The sequence below is a fragment of the Pteropus alecto genome, unplaced genomic scaffold (genome assembly GCF_000325575.1).
Source record: "Pteropus alecto unplaced genomic scaffold, ASM32557v1 scaffold24, whole genome shotgun sequence".
Lineage (NCBI taxonomy): Eukaryota > Metazoa > Chordata > Mammalia > Chiroptera > Pteropodidae > Pteropus > Pteropus alecto.
The window spans coordinates 27,603,992-27,618,186 of record NW_006439192.1 but is presented as its reverse complement, the minus strand read 5'-3'; the positions used below and the strand labels follow the sequence as shown (position 1 = coordinate 27,618,186).

At 39.8% G+C, this 14,195-nt stretch overlaps 1 pseudogene; it reads left to right on the top strand.

The window, feature by feature from the left end:
* The first annotated feature begins 2,983 nt into the window (after positions 1-2,983).
* LOC102889498 lies at positions 2,984-3,601 on the top strand (annotated as a pseudogene).
* The last annotated feature ends 10,594 nt before the right edge of the window (positions 3,602-14,195 follow it).

The window sequence follows — 14,195 nt, the reverse complement described above, 5'->3', positions numbered from 1 at the left end:
GGATTGGTTTTTGAAGTTGAATTGACTGTCCAAAAGCAATAGGAACTCTACTGCTGGTGGTAAGTGGACTGTTAGTAACCCTGGCTTGCAGCGTCATCATGAATTATTTTTTATTGCTGTTGTAACAAATTACCATAATCTTAGTGACTTAAAACAACACAAATGTATTCATTTATTTTCTTAAATTTCAGTAGAAGTCCAACATGGGTCTCACTGGGCTAAAATCAAGGTGTCAGTAGGGCTGTGTTCCTTCTGCAGGCTCTAGAGGAGGATCCATTTCCTTGACTTTTCCAGCTTCTGAGGCTGCCTGCATTCCTTGGCCTGTGGCCCCTTCCTCTACATTTAAAGGCCAGCAATGTAACATCTCTCCGACTTTTCTTCTATTGTCACATCTCTCTTACCCAGGTAGAAAAAATTCTCTGATTTTGAGGACTCGTGATTCGATTGAGTCCACCTGATAATCCAGGATAATCTGTCCATCTCAAGGTAGTTAACCTTAATCAGATCTGCTAAATCTCTTTTCTCAATATGTAAAATAACATATTCACAGGTTCTGGGATTAGAATATGAATATCTTTGTGGGGGTGTTATTCTGCTAACACACATTTCAATTACTAAAGTTTTCACTTATGGTTCATTGAGAAATGCAGTTAGAAGGCAAGGCATTGATAGATGTGTTGCTGATGCACTCGGTTTTTATGGGAGGAAAAACATTTATAAGGATTGTGGCATGGGGTATCTACTTTTGATGGCATTGTTAGCTTTGTAAAAAGAGATTCATATACACATTTAAGCCATGTTCTGAAAGACAGAGTGTTCCTAAGCTGCTTTAAAGGACTCTTTTCTTGCAGTTACCGTGATTGTGCTGAAAATCAGGCTCAGCATTTAATTGCAAGGGTGGTAGAAGTGCAAGACATTGTACGTACCATCTCAACAGGTCTCCAATATAAAAATTAGGACTCTGGTAGAAAAAGATGCAGACTTTGAGACACACAATGGGAAACCTTAAACTCCCCCACTTGCTCTACATCCTTCTTGGAGGAATCAGCTCCTTTTCCAAAGGAAAACGTTCATCTCCTCCTATCCTCCACCCCCTGCCCCTCTGCCATTGCCTGGATACCATGTGTGGGCTCCAGGCTTGGCTGGTCCCAGGTCTGGCTATGATCCAGGCTTGCGGCTAGGAATAGGACCCTAGATTTAAAATATTACATTAATGTAGTAGATCACCTGTGCCCAACTCATGTAAACATGATTCAGCTTATTGTATCACGTACGTGTGGCAGAATGCCACTATTGTATTCTGATATACATGGAGCCCACATGGTCCCCTAATGGAGCAGAAGCACGCTCCCTGCAATAAAGTTGGTGTCTGCCATTTCATTCTGATGTTGGTCCCTTGAGTGTTCTTCCAACTGAGTGTCTCACCACTGAAACCTTCCCTTCTCGATCAGTTCAGTGCTGACACCATGCAGAGCCTCACATAAAATAGAAAATTTGTTTGTTGTCTTTAAGTTCAACTCCCACCATCCCTCATTGCCTTTAGGCCAATAACCAGATTCAGGTCTCAGCTTACCCTGAATAGGGGAGTATGAGTCTTACTTCAGGAAGGAACGGTCCTCACAAGGGAATTGCAGAATCTGGCTAAGACGTACCCAGAGGAACTAGGGAAAACACGTGGGGACAGATCCTGAGAATATTAGTCCTGAGTGGGGAGGAATGTAAGACTGGATAGGGAGAATTCATTGACAGAGGGGCACCCATAATTCGGGACTCAGATACCTGGTTCTTGTCTTAATAGCTTACTGGGAGGGCCCCTTGAGGCCTGAATTAGACATTAGCTTTCAGTAAATATTGTGGAGATGGCATGTTTCCTTGACCTAGGTAATGGTATCATTGAGGTTTTTAGAATAAATAGACTACGTATGAGTTGAGAAATCATCACATTCTCTTAAGTTTTACATCTCTGCTTATTTAAGTTTAAAGCTGTTTCTGAATTAGTAAATTTGAGACATGGGGCAAAGCAGAGCTTCACTCAGTTGCTGACTAATTTATTCAACAAATATTCAAAGAAAACTTATTATATGTCCATCAATATACAAAGGTACCAATGACACAAAGGTCATTTGCCTCAAGGAGTAACTAATCTAGTACTGAAGACATATACCTGGGGAGAAAAATCATCTTCTACTCTCAAGGTCATGCCACTGTAAATTCTTTGGACATATGTGTCATGGCATATAAATTTCAGTGTTGTGGTCCTATAATTGCTGCTTCTCTGAAATGATAAAATAATAAAATCTCATGCTACAAACAGAAACAATTACATATGCTTGAATAGACTTCTAAAACATTTACTCTGAAGCCTTCGATTTGAAAAGACTCAAGAAGGAAAATTACAGATTTGGATAGTTGTTTCTTAAATATATTTGTAAAATTTCTTTATCTTTTGAAATTGCCATTTGGAAGCTATTGAATTGTTTTTCAAGAATCACTGAAAAAGCACACATTATTTTTGTGAATTTCTAATTGAAATAGATATGGGCTTAGAGGAATATGCTTTGGGCAAAAATCTCATTAATTCTTCATCCTTTCTGTTTTGAAATTAACAAAAAGGTTTGTGAATGAGGCACAGAGGAAGAAAGATGAATTTCTATCTTATTTCATTTCATCTGTCACTTAGACATTATAATTTTTTAAACAAAAAGAATTACTTAGTTTTTGATAATTTAAATCCTTGATGTAATTATTAGGTAGTTTTTCTGGTCCATCAACTTCATCATTTTTTCCCCATTCTTTTGTGACTTGCAGCTCTAAGTAAGCACCACAGTAATAGTTGAATAATATAATCAATCTGTAAAATATGCACTCATTTCGATGATTTTTTGTTCCAATTAAAATTTTGGAATATTGTTAAAAAGATGAATGTCAACAAAATGTTTCTGGCCTTTTTTTTTGTCTGACCACAGCCATCAGGTAAGCCAAGATGGGGGCTTACAAATACATCCAGGAGCTATGGAGGAGGAAGCAGTCCCATGTGATGCGCTTTCTTCTCAGGGTGTGCTGGTGGCAGTACTGCCAGCCTTCTGCAATCCACACGGTCCTCCATCCCACCCGGCCAGATAAAGTGCGCAGGCTGGGATACAAGGTCAAGCAAGGTTATGTCATATATCAGATTCGTGTGTGTTGTGGTGGCTGCAAACGCCCAGTTCCCAAGGGTGCGACCTACGGCAAGCCTGTCCATCATGGTGTTAAACAGCCAAAGTTCGCTGGAAGCCTTCATCAGTCTGTTGCCGAGGAGCAAGCTGGATGCCACTGTGGGGCTCTGAGGGTCCTGAATTCTTACTGGGTTGGTGAAGATTCCACATACAGATTCTTCGAGGTTATCTTTATTGATTCATTCCATAAAGCTATCAGACGGAATCCTGACATCCAGAGAGTCACCAAACCAGTCCACAAGCACAGGGAAATGTGAGGGCTGACATCTGCTGGTCTCAAGAGCTGTGGCTTTGAAAAGGGTCCCAAGTTTCACCATACTATTGGTGGTTTTGGTCCTGCAGCTTGGAGAAGGCGCAATGCTCTCCAGCTCTACTGTTACCACTAATATAAGTAATGTTTGTAAAATTCTTATGTAATAATTTAGGACAGTCAAAAAATGTTTTGGAACAATTCATGAAAACTATTATGGTAGATAAAGGGGAATCAATACAAATTTGAATGACTGTCGCAGAAGAAGCAAATTTATAATGTGGAAAATTAGCCATTTCCTTTACTAAACAATTTCATTCTATTTCTTTGCATGAGAGAAATGATTCTTGTTTGATTATATATAATTAAATAGGGAATGTTACATTAGGAGTGCTAAATTCTGGCATCTGTTCCTTAATGTGCTTTGGTTTTGTTTTGGCAAGTAATATTAAGAACATATTTTTTCCTATAATAAAAATAATATGTGTATTCATATATATGTATATTTAAGAAAACAAAGAAGAAGGTTATTCATAATTTCACCACCAAGAAATAACAACTGTTAATATTTTGGTATCTATTAGTCTAGTCTTTATGTATGTAACCATTTTATCAAGAGAACTTATATCAGTAGCATATACTCAGGAAAAGGCATAGTTTCCCTCCAATGCTTTCTAATGTGTTCTGTTACTTATTCCTTCCTGTTTGTGACAATATTGCTGACATTCTTCATAATTTTTTCATTTTCTCTCTTTCTTTCACCTATCAGCTAAGGTGGAAATATTTACACCATGGCAAATGCTACAAATGCAGGTCTTGCCCTACCTCTCCTATCCCCACAATTGCTTCAGGTAACCTAACACATTCAACGCATAGCATTTCCTTAATCTCAGGGATTGGTTCAGAGGTTGCTTAATCAATGTGATACTTGGAAAATTTACTGGGAGTTCTGGGACATAAGAAATCTCTCTCTCTCTCTCTCTCTCTCTCTCTCTCTCTCTCTCTCTCTCGCTTGCTCTCTCTCAGATGATGAAGAATATAGAAATAAAGACTGAACTTGTTGCTATCATTGTGTCGTATTGGGAAGTCATCCTTAAGAAGCTCACATAAGAGATAATGATAAAGTAAAGAGAAGTGTAGAGACATTGAGCTGAAGTCCCGAATAAATTACGTCCATCTGTACTAGCTTTGAATTTTAAGTAGTGTGAGCCAATAAATCTTGTTCAATGTTTGAGCCAGTTTGAGATGAATTTTCTGTTCCTAGTAAAAGCATCCTAACTGGCTCATGTGTGGATTAGGGAGATGGTAATTGGAGACTATCCTCATTTCCTTTTGTTGCACTATTTGGAACTCACTAGAATCACATGCTTTGTGTTATTCCAGAGTTATTTTAGGAAATAAAGACACAGTTTCAGAAGAAATTCACAGATATTTGAGGAGTATGATTATGAATTAAGTTTCTGCAGTAGTCTTTCAAGTGTGGACCTCAGGTTGTGTTGAATACTCAAGAATCTGTCCTATTAGTTTAGCTTAGTTTTGAGAGGACTTGATACAGCTAAGGAATACTTAAGAAAAGTTCCTAAGTGGTATGGGATCTCTGTAATAACAAAAGTCAGTAATGAATTCCAGAACTGTTATGAATTTATATGGCAAACCATTTATATGGTTTGAGCAGCATTTATTTCCACCTAACTTGATGAAAAAATATATAGATTTTTTCTCATGAAGGTGTTCAAATAGAAGTGGAATACGAGTTGAGATACAGGTTAAGAGCTACTATCTATGAGATAAATCTGGAGTCAAAATTTAGGAATATTCTTGTTGAATAGATCTCAAATTTTTTGAGACAAGTTTATTTCATTAGTTTTCATCAACTTATCAATATTTTGATACACTTTGAGTGAATAAAGTTGACAAAATTTTATGTGTGTTGCTGCTGTACTCATACTTTAATCCATCTATCACCATTGTTATCGTTAAAAATTCATGGAGAATTTCTGGTCAAGATGGCAGAGTAGGTAAACGCTGTTCTGGCCTTCTCTCACAACCATATCAAAATTACAACTGAACTTCAGAACAACCATCACTGAGATTGCCTGTACTCTAGTTTAACAGAAGTCCTACAATTAAAGACATAGATAATAAACCACCTCAAGATGGGTAGGAGGGGCACAGATGCACAACGGGCTGGTCCCATACCTGCATGTGGTATTAAAAAATCAAGAGAGATGTATTGGCTGCAGAAGTCCCCTCGGAGGAGCAAGGAGACTTGTCCCAGCCCCACACTAGTCTCCCCAGTTCAGGGTTTAAATGTCAGGAAAAGAAGTCCCCAAAACTTCTGGCTTTGAAAACCAGTGGAGATTATGGCTGACTGAGACACGGATCCGAGGTATTCCTCTTAAAGCAATTGCATGTGGACATACTTGCTTTGAACTCCAGCACTGCTTGAAAGGTGACACAAGGGAAAGAACTGAATTGTCTGGCTTTAGGGTGAGGACTGGAGGCACAGCTTTCTCCCAGACAGAAGTGCTGGGGCAGAGGATGTTGTTCCTTTATTGAACCCTCCCCACTCCCAGTATGCAGACAGAGGCAGGCAACATGTCTAAGTCTTAATCAACTTGGCTAACACTGTTTGCTCTGCTCTGGAGATTCCCTGAAACCCTGCCCCACCCTAGATGCTTCCAGCAGTTTTTCCATACAAATGACCTATCTTGGCTTACGCTATAGACTTTCCTAAAATCTCTATTGGTTCACAAAACCCAAGGTTTTGGGTGTGTCCCATATCTCTCAATGAGCAGCCCCAAGACTGGCACCAGAGGCAGCCAGCTTCAGTTTAGTGCAGGTGGTGGCCATTGGCGAATTGCTTGGTGGTTCATGCCAGGTGGCCTCGGGCAGGGCACAAGCTGCAGCTGAATTTGGCCTGCAGTGGGTTGGCACCCCTGGGTTGGCACCCCTGGAGGTTAGCTACAAACCTAGCCAGAGCACCACCCAGGGACACATATGAGGATGACACACAGAGGGCAGACTGAGCAGGCACCAGAGCCCTGATAAATTGAATCCTGCTGTGTAGGGTCAGCTCCTGCATAACAGTTCCTCTACTGTAGACATGGCTAGTCCTTACAACCAATCAGCCCGAGGGTCAATCCCTCCTATTGACGTGCAGACAGCGACCAAGGCTCAACTACCACAGGAAGGCACACACGACCCAAACAAGGGACACACCTGAAACACCCAGCTCAGGTGACCAGGGAGACTGCCACTGGGCTCTACAGGACATCTGCTACATGAGGCCACCCTGCTAAGACCAAGAGACATAGCAGCTCTACCTAACACATAGAAACAAACACAGGGAGGCAGCCAAAGTGGGGAGACAAAGAAACATGTCCCAAAGTGAAAGAACAGAACAAAGCTCTAGAAAAAGAACTAAATAAAATGAAGACAAGAAATCTACCAGATGCAGAGTTCAAAATACTGGTTATAAGGATGCTCAATGAATTTAAGGGAAGAGTAGATGAACTCAGTGAGAACTTTAACAAAAAAGATAGAAAACATTGAAATAGAGATGGAAAACATAAAAAAGAACCAGTCAGAAATGAAGAATACAATAACTGAAATGAAGAATACCTTAGAGGGAATCAATGGTAGACTAGATGGAATAGAGAATCAAATCAGTGATTTAGAAGATTAGGTAGCAGAAAACACCTACTAAGAATAACAACAAGGAAAAAAAGAATCTGAAAAAAATGAGAATACTTAAAGGGTCTCTGGGACGACATCAAGCATAGCAACATTCACATTGTAGGGATGCCAGAAAGAGAAGAGAAAGAGTACGGAATTGAAAATTTATTTGAAGAAATAATGACAGAAAACTTTCCTAATCTGGCAAAGGGAATAGATATACAAGCCCAGGGAGCACAGAGAGTCCCAAACAAGATGACTCCAAAGAGGCCCACACCAAGACACATCATAAATGAAATGCCAAAGGTTAAAGACAAAGAAATAATTCTAAAAGCAGCAAGTGAAAAGCAGTTAGTTATTTACAAGGGAGCTCCCACAAGGCTATCAGCTGATTTCTCAACCGAAATTCTGGAGGCCAGAAGGGATTGGCACGAAATATTCAAAGTGACGGAAAGCAAGGACCTACAACCAAGATTACTACCCAGCAAAGTTATCATTTAGAATCGAAGGACAAGTAAATAGTTTCCCAGACAAGAAAGAGTTTACGGAGTTCATCACCACCAAACCAAGTGTTATAAGAAATGGTACAAGGACTTTTTGCAACCCAGATTATTCTATCCAGCAAAGCTATCATTTAGAATCAGAAGGACAGATAAAGAGCTTCCCAAACAAGAAAAAGCTAAGACTTCATCATCACCAAGCCACTATTACAGGAATTGTTAGAGGAACTTGTTTAAGAAGAAGAAGGAAAAAGAAAAAATATATATATATAAAAAATATGAATAACAAAATGGCAATAACCACATATCTATCAACAATTACTTTGAATGTGAATGGATTGAATGCTCCAATCAAAAGATAGGGGACTGAATAAATAAGAAAACAAGACCCTTACATATGCTGCCTACAAGAGACTCACTTCTGACTGAAAGACGCACACAGACTGAAAGTAAAGTTATGGAAAAAGGATATTTCATGAAAATGGAAATGAAAAAAAAAAAAAAAAAGCTAGGGTGTCAATGCTTATACCAGACAAAACAGACTAAAATAAAGGACAAGAGAACAAGAGACAACATAGGACTCAATAATTCCTTTTCTGGGTACTTATCAAAACAAACCTAAGTCACTACTTCAAAGGGACATGTGAAATCATGGAATTATTTACAATAGCCAAGATATGGAGGCAACTTGGGTAACCATCAATAGAGGAATGGATAAAGAAGAGGTGGTACATATCTACAATGGAACATTACTCAGTCACAAAAAAGAATGAAGTCTTGCCATATGATCTCACTTACATGTGGAATCTAAGGAACAAAATAAACAAATGAAATAGAAACAAACTTGTAGATACAGAGGATATTTTGATGGTTGCCAGGTAGGAAGTGGTTTGGAGGGTGGGAAAAAAAGGGGAAGGGATTAAGAAATACAAATTAGTAGTTACAAAATAGTCATGGGGATGTAAAGTATAGCATAAGGCTGCAGTTCCCAACTTTTTTGGCATCAAGGACTGGTTATATGGAAGACAATTCTTCCACGGACCTGGGCGGGGGTGGGCTGCGAGGATGGTTTTGGGATGATTGAAATGCACTACATTTATTGTGCACTTTACTTCTATTATTATTACATTGTAATATATAAAGAAATAATTATACAACCTCCTATAATGCAGAATCAGTGGGAGCCCTGAGTTTGTTTTCCTGCAACTAGATGGTCCTATATGGGGGTAATGGGAGGCAATGACACCTGAAGTGTATTGCTTATGTCCAGTCTACTTCATAATCTCATTTTGGTTGCTATCATTGCAGAAAACCCTGCTTCAAAAAGATAGGATCTTGGATATGAAAGTAGGCTTTTCAGTGCTTTTGTGGCAAAGTTCAGGATATTCTGCCTGAACTTTAATCCAGAACGCATGGAGATCTGAAGTTGTCTCAAACATACTTTTAAGGCCACCATCATTTGTGACCTCAAGCAGTTGATCTTATGGCATGGACAAAGTTGATTCACTTGGCTTATTCACAAATGGGTTGCAAATCCATTCCTTCCCAGTTGGGGGGGCATGTCTTTTGTGGTTAGGAAGTAATGCTCAAGCTCTTTTGAAAGCTGAGATAGTTGATCATGCACCAGCTGGGAGAAAGGAGGCCCTGGCTCAATCTCTTGCGAAATCTCCGCTAATGTTTAAAACATGTCAAAAATCCCAATGTTCACTTGTTGCCCCATAATTCCAGTTTGGCTTTGAATGCAGCCACTTTATCTACCGACTTGAACACAGTTGTCATTCTTCCCTGAGGGAGGGATTGAGTTGGTTAAGCAGGTTGAATATGTCACACAAGTAAGCAAGTTTTGTGACCCATTCTGTGTCACTGAAATGTTGTGACTGTTTTTCTAAAAGAAATCTCTTGAGCAGCTCTCATAACTCAAAAACTCTGGTTAGTGATCTACTTTTAGAAAGTTATCTCACAATTGTGTATAAGACAGGATGTGTATGCTCTGCGTCCATCTCCTCACAGAGCTGTGCAAACAGACATGAGTTAAGGGCATGCACTTCAATGTGGTTGATCATTTTAATCACATCCTGCAAAATATTGTTAAATTTGGGCAACATTTTTTTGGCTAGCCAGTGTTTCTCCATGGATGACTCAGTGCATAGAATCACATTCAGAAGTGACCTCTTTGACCTGAGTGTTGAAACCAGAAAGCTGTTCAGTCATGGCAGCTGCTCTGTCCGTGCACATACCAACACAAAATGACCAATTCAGTGTTCCCTTGAATAGCTCTGCAGCTGTGTTATTGACTGGCAACAAAAGTGCACGTAACATACCCTCATACCCGTCCTCCTGAAAAATAGATCGCACAAAAACAAACATTGTTGTCTTATTGTCAACATCGGTAGACTCATCAACCTAGATTGTGTACCATGGAGACTATCTTACAATTGTGCCTCAATATCCTCTACTATTTCATCAGTTCATCTAGTTATGGTGCCAGCCGAAAGAGGAACATGTGCCACCTTTTGAACTGCAGCCTCTCATAAAATTTTATGACAAATGTCCTTAGCGGTAGTCAGGGTAAACTCTTCATCAATAGTAAAGGGCTTCTCAGCTTTAGCAGTGTGGTTAGCCACTAAGAATGATGTGGTGGACTTTAATAATTGCTTTTTTCTTTAGAAAAACTCCAAAGGCTTGTCTTTTTATGCAGGGTGCTTGGTCTCCTTGTGGAGAAGTAGTTTTGAAGGTTTCATGGCTTGTATAATATGTGGCCGGTCACACATACTATACAAAGCGAGCTTGAAGAATGTGAATCACCTGTTGCAATGAATCCGTAATTTAAGTAGGACTCTTGGTATTTTCTTTTCAATGCAGCTTTCTTTTTGTTGGCAGTCTTGGAATCTGCTGTCTCATTGTTGGGTCATTCCCCCTTTTCAATGAAGCTCTCCAGTGACATTTGTTGTTTACTCATTTTGGCTAGGGTTAGCTTGTGGGCTTACCAAAACTGTGACTAAGACAAGTGTGCAGTGTGGGAAAGAGGCATGATCAAAAGTGGTAAATAAAATAATGGGCAGGCCATGCACAGACTAAAATAAGTGTCAGATTCTGACTTAAAGCCTGCCACCAGATGCAGCTGTACAACTGAAGTACATCAACTCACTTGCCACTATAAAGCCTGCCACCAGATGCAGCTTAATTGTCACTTGCCGCTCCCTGATAGGGTTTTGACATGAGTCTGCAAGCAATTGATTTATTCTGATCTCTGTGAAGTCAAACCTCTCTGCTAATGTTAATCTGTATTTGCAGCTGCTCCCCAGCACTAGCATCACCACCTCAGCTCCACCTCAGATCGTTAGGCGTTAGATTCTCATAAGGAGCATGCAACCTAGATCCTTCTCATGCACAGTTCACAATAGTGTTTGCGGACCTATGAGAATCTAATGCCTGATGATCTGAGGTGGAGCTGAGGTGTAGCTGAGGCAGTGATGCTAGCTCTGGGGAGCAGCTACAAGTACAGTTGAAGCTTCGTTCACTTGCCCACCACTCACTTCCTGCTGTGCGGCCCGGTTCCTAACAGGCCACAGACCAATATCTGTCTATGGTCTGGGGGTTGGGAACCCCTGCTTTAAACTACACCACTGGCTTTCCAAAGACTCCAGTTTGCATACGGCAGATCATGGGACTTTTTGGCTTTCCTAATCACATGAGCCAACACCTTAAAATAAATCTTTGTATTTTATATATAAATACAAACATAAGCATACATACATACATATATACATACACATATGTATTTATTTGGGGGGTGTGCATTGCTGTGTAGTGAATATATCATTCTGTTTTGTTTCTCTGGAGAATCTTGACTTATATACCCTCCCCACACAAGACTTGGTGCACAACCAGAGCATTCAGTCTGTGAAGGGAGTGGTAGTAGTTTAGGACTCAGGCTCCCCTGGCCACCATGCTCTTATGTATAAATGCAGTCCTAGACCAGCACTCCCATTTGGAAGTCTCTTTATTGGGAAACCTTGAAGATACTTTTCTCCATTCTAACTCAGTACCCTGTACTTTATGACTTCCAGTCCTCCCCAATACCCCTGGTCCTAGGTCCACTAAACTGCAGAAGCCTTTTGCTCTGGGCTCCCCAGGCAGGAGAGCCATCTGTCCCTTAACTGGTGCACTGTTCTATGGGGAAAAAAATGAAACGGAGAGCTGACCACTTTTTCTGGTTTTAGCCTCTTGCTTTTACCATCACAGTGAGTGATTAAAGGCTGCACTCTTACTTTCATTTTGGCTCATTGTTTTAAATTTTCACTTGGACCACTTAGCCCTCTACTGCTCAGCTGGATGTGGCTCCTGACAACACGGTTCACAGCAGCAAAAACATTTGCCATAGATTTGGATACATCTCAGGTATAATAATGATAAAAGCCAATATTTATTGAGCACTTACTGTATGCCAGACACCATACCAAGCCCTTCACCTATGTGATTGCAGTGTTACTCTAAGAGTGGTCCAAGAACTAGTGGTGATTGACAAAATCTTCTTACCAGTTTAAGATGAGGTAAGTACAGAAAGTAAGAGTTTGTATTTAGCAATTTATATATTTTTAAGAGTATCATTCCACCCCAGGCTGAAAATTTTAGAAATATGTTCTTTCACCCCAGATGGATGGAGAAGCATTGTGCTATCTCATTTAATCCTTATAATGATCTTTTAGATACTTCCTTTGCCCCTCATTTACTGATGAATAAACCAAGCACAGAAAAGTTAAATAACTTGCTCAGGGTCATACAGCTAAGTGTATGCTAAGTATGGCAGTGCTAAGAGGTATGTCAGACAGTTGAGTACACAGCTGTTGAGCTTAACTCTTATTCTAGGGCTAGGTCTACTTCTCTTTTTATTAGCAAATGTCATGTACTGCCATATATGTGGTCTAATAATGGCCCTAAAGAGCTGCTTGTTTAGAATATCTGTAATTGTTTTTGTCCAAGCAAATTCAGATATGTATATATATACATACACTTGTCACAGTATATATAACACAATATATAAATTGTGTCACCTCCATAGCACAATAAAATGACGCTCTCTATGCAGTTTGGGTAAAGAGAAGTTCAGAGTCTTCACAGAAAACCCATCATGTTTCAAGATATCTCTTTGTGTTGGGTGTAGTGTTTTCAGAAATCTATTCTTGTTAGAATAAGCGCTTACCCAAAGCAATTTGCCATGTTCATGGAACCAATTTTCAGATTTATAATTCCATTTATTCCCTGTTCAAGGATTCTGTCTTTGTGTCATCACAACTGCCTCTGTTTCCTGCAGTCACTTCAGGCATGGAAATATAATTGTATGAATCCAAGTACTTCCCAATCCTAGTGTAAATAAATGCTGTATGCAGAGACCTAAACTCTGGGACACAGCCCTTTCACATTTTCTTATCTGTTATTCCTTGGGCAAAAAGGTAGATTGGGATCAAAAACCACAGCTTCATGAGAAATCCTTGGTAAGAAGAGGATTGATAATTGTGCAATGTATTTCTTTTGAGGAAGAATAAAAAATAGAAGTAATTGCAACTAACTATGGAAAAAACCAATAATGGTTACAAGTGGTCGACTCTGCAGAGTGGGCCTTTGTATAGACAGGAGTGGGAATGATATCGCTACTTTTTACTCTACACTCTGCTTGATTTTTTTAAATCACGTGGGGTTTTAAGTTACCTCCTCTCAGCCCACTCCTGAATCTGGCTGCAACATAGTAGATAGTTTCCTACAAGTTCTTACTTTGCTTTTGCTCACAGCATCTTGCCCCAAGCTTTTTTTCCCTTTGCTTTCTGCTCCTGAAAGTCCTTCAAAGTCATGGGAGCCCTCTTGGTCCATGCACAGGAACAACAAAGAAGTGGAGATGAATACAGTGCCTGGGACAATCTTTAAGAAAAGAAGATCAGAATATGTGGATCAAAATTCAGTCTCCTACTCTCAGGCTGGTAATTCTAGGAGAAATCTGAAAACTTGCAAAGATGCAAACATAATGGAGCTCCTGTTGCCCATAGAGCACTCTTGATTAAATAACTTTAAATTGAACTTTTCTCTTTCTTTCTCATACTCTATCCACTGCCCCCGACCTTGCTGCTTGCTGGGATCACCTTCTAAATAAACTACCCAAGTCCTTGTTTCAGGCTCTGCTTTCAGCAGAAACTAAACGATGCCAGGTCCTCATATGCAAACTAAGAATCCTGAGATGAGAGTTGCACTCTGATATTTCTAGACTCTGTTCTCTGCAGTTTAGTTAAAACACCTGTGGGTCCTGGGAGCTGCTGCTGTGTGTGCAGTCAAACCCGAATGCAGATAGCAGAATGGTTCCATTCACAGCAATCAATTAAACTATTACAGAAAGGTAAATTTTCAGTCAGATCTTGGGGGATCCTCTAGACTGACACTTCCTCTCCTTTCTGTTTTCTAGCTGATTCCATTTAATTGTTCTCCACAGCTTCTTAAGCACCTCTTAATACTTCTAACAGATCATCACGTATATGTCATCGGTTGAGTAAACAGCAATAATAA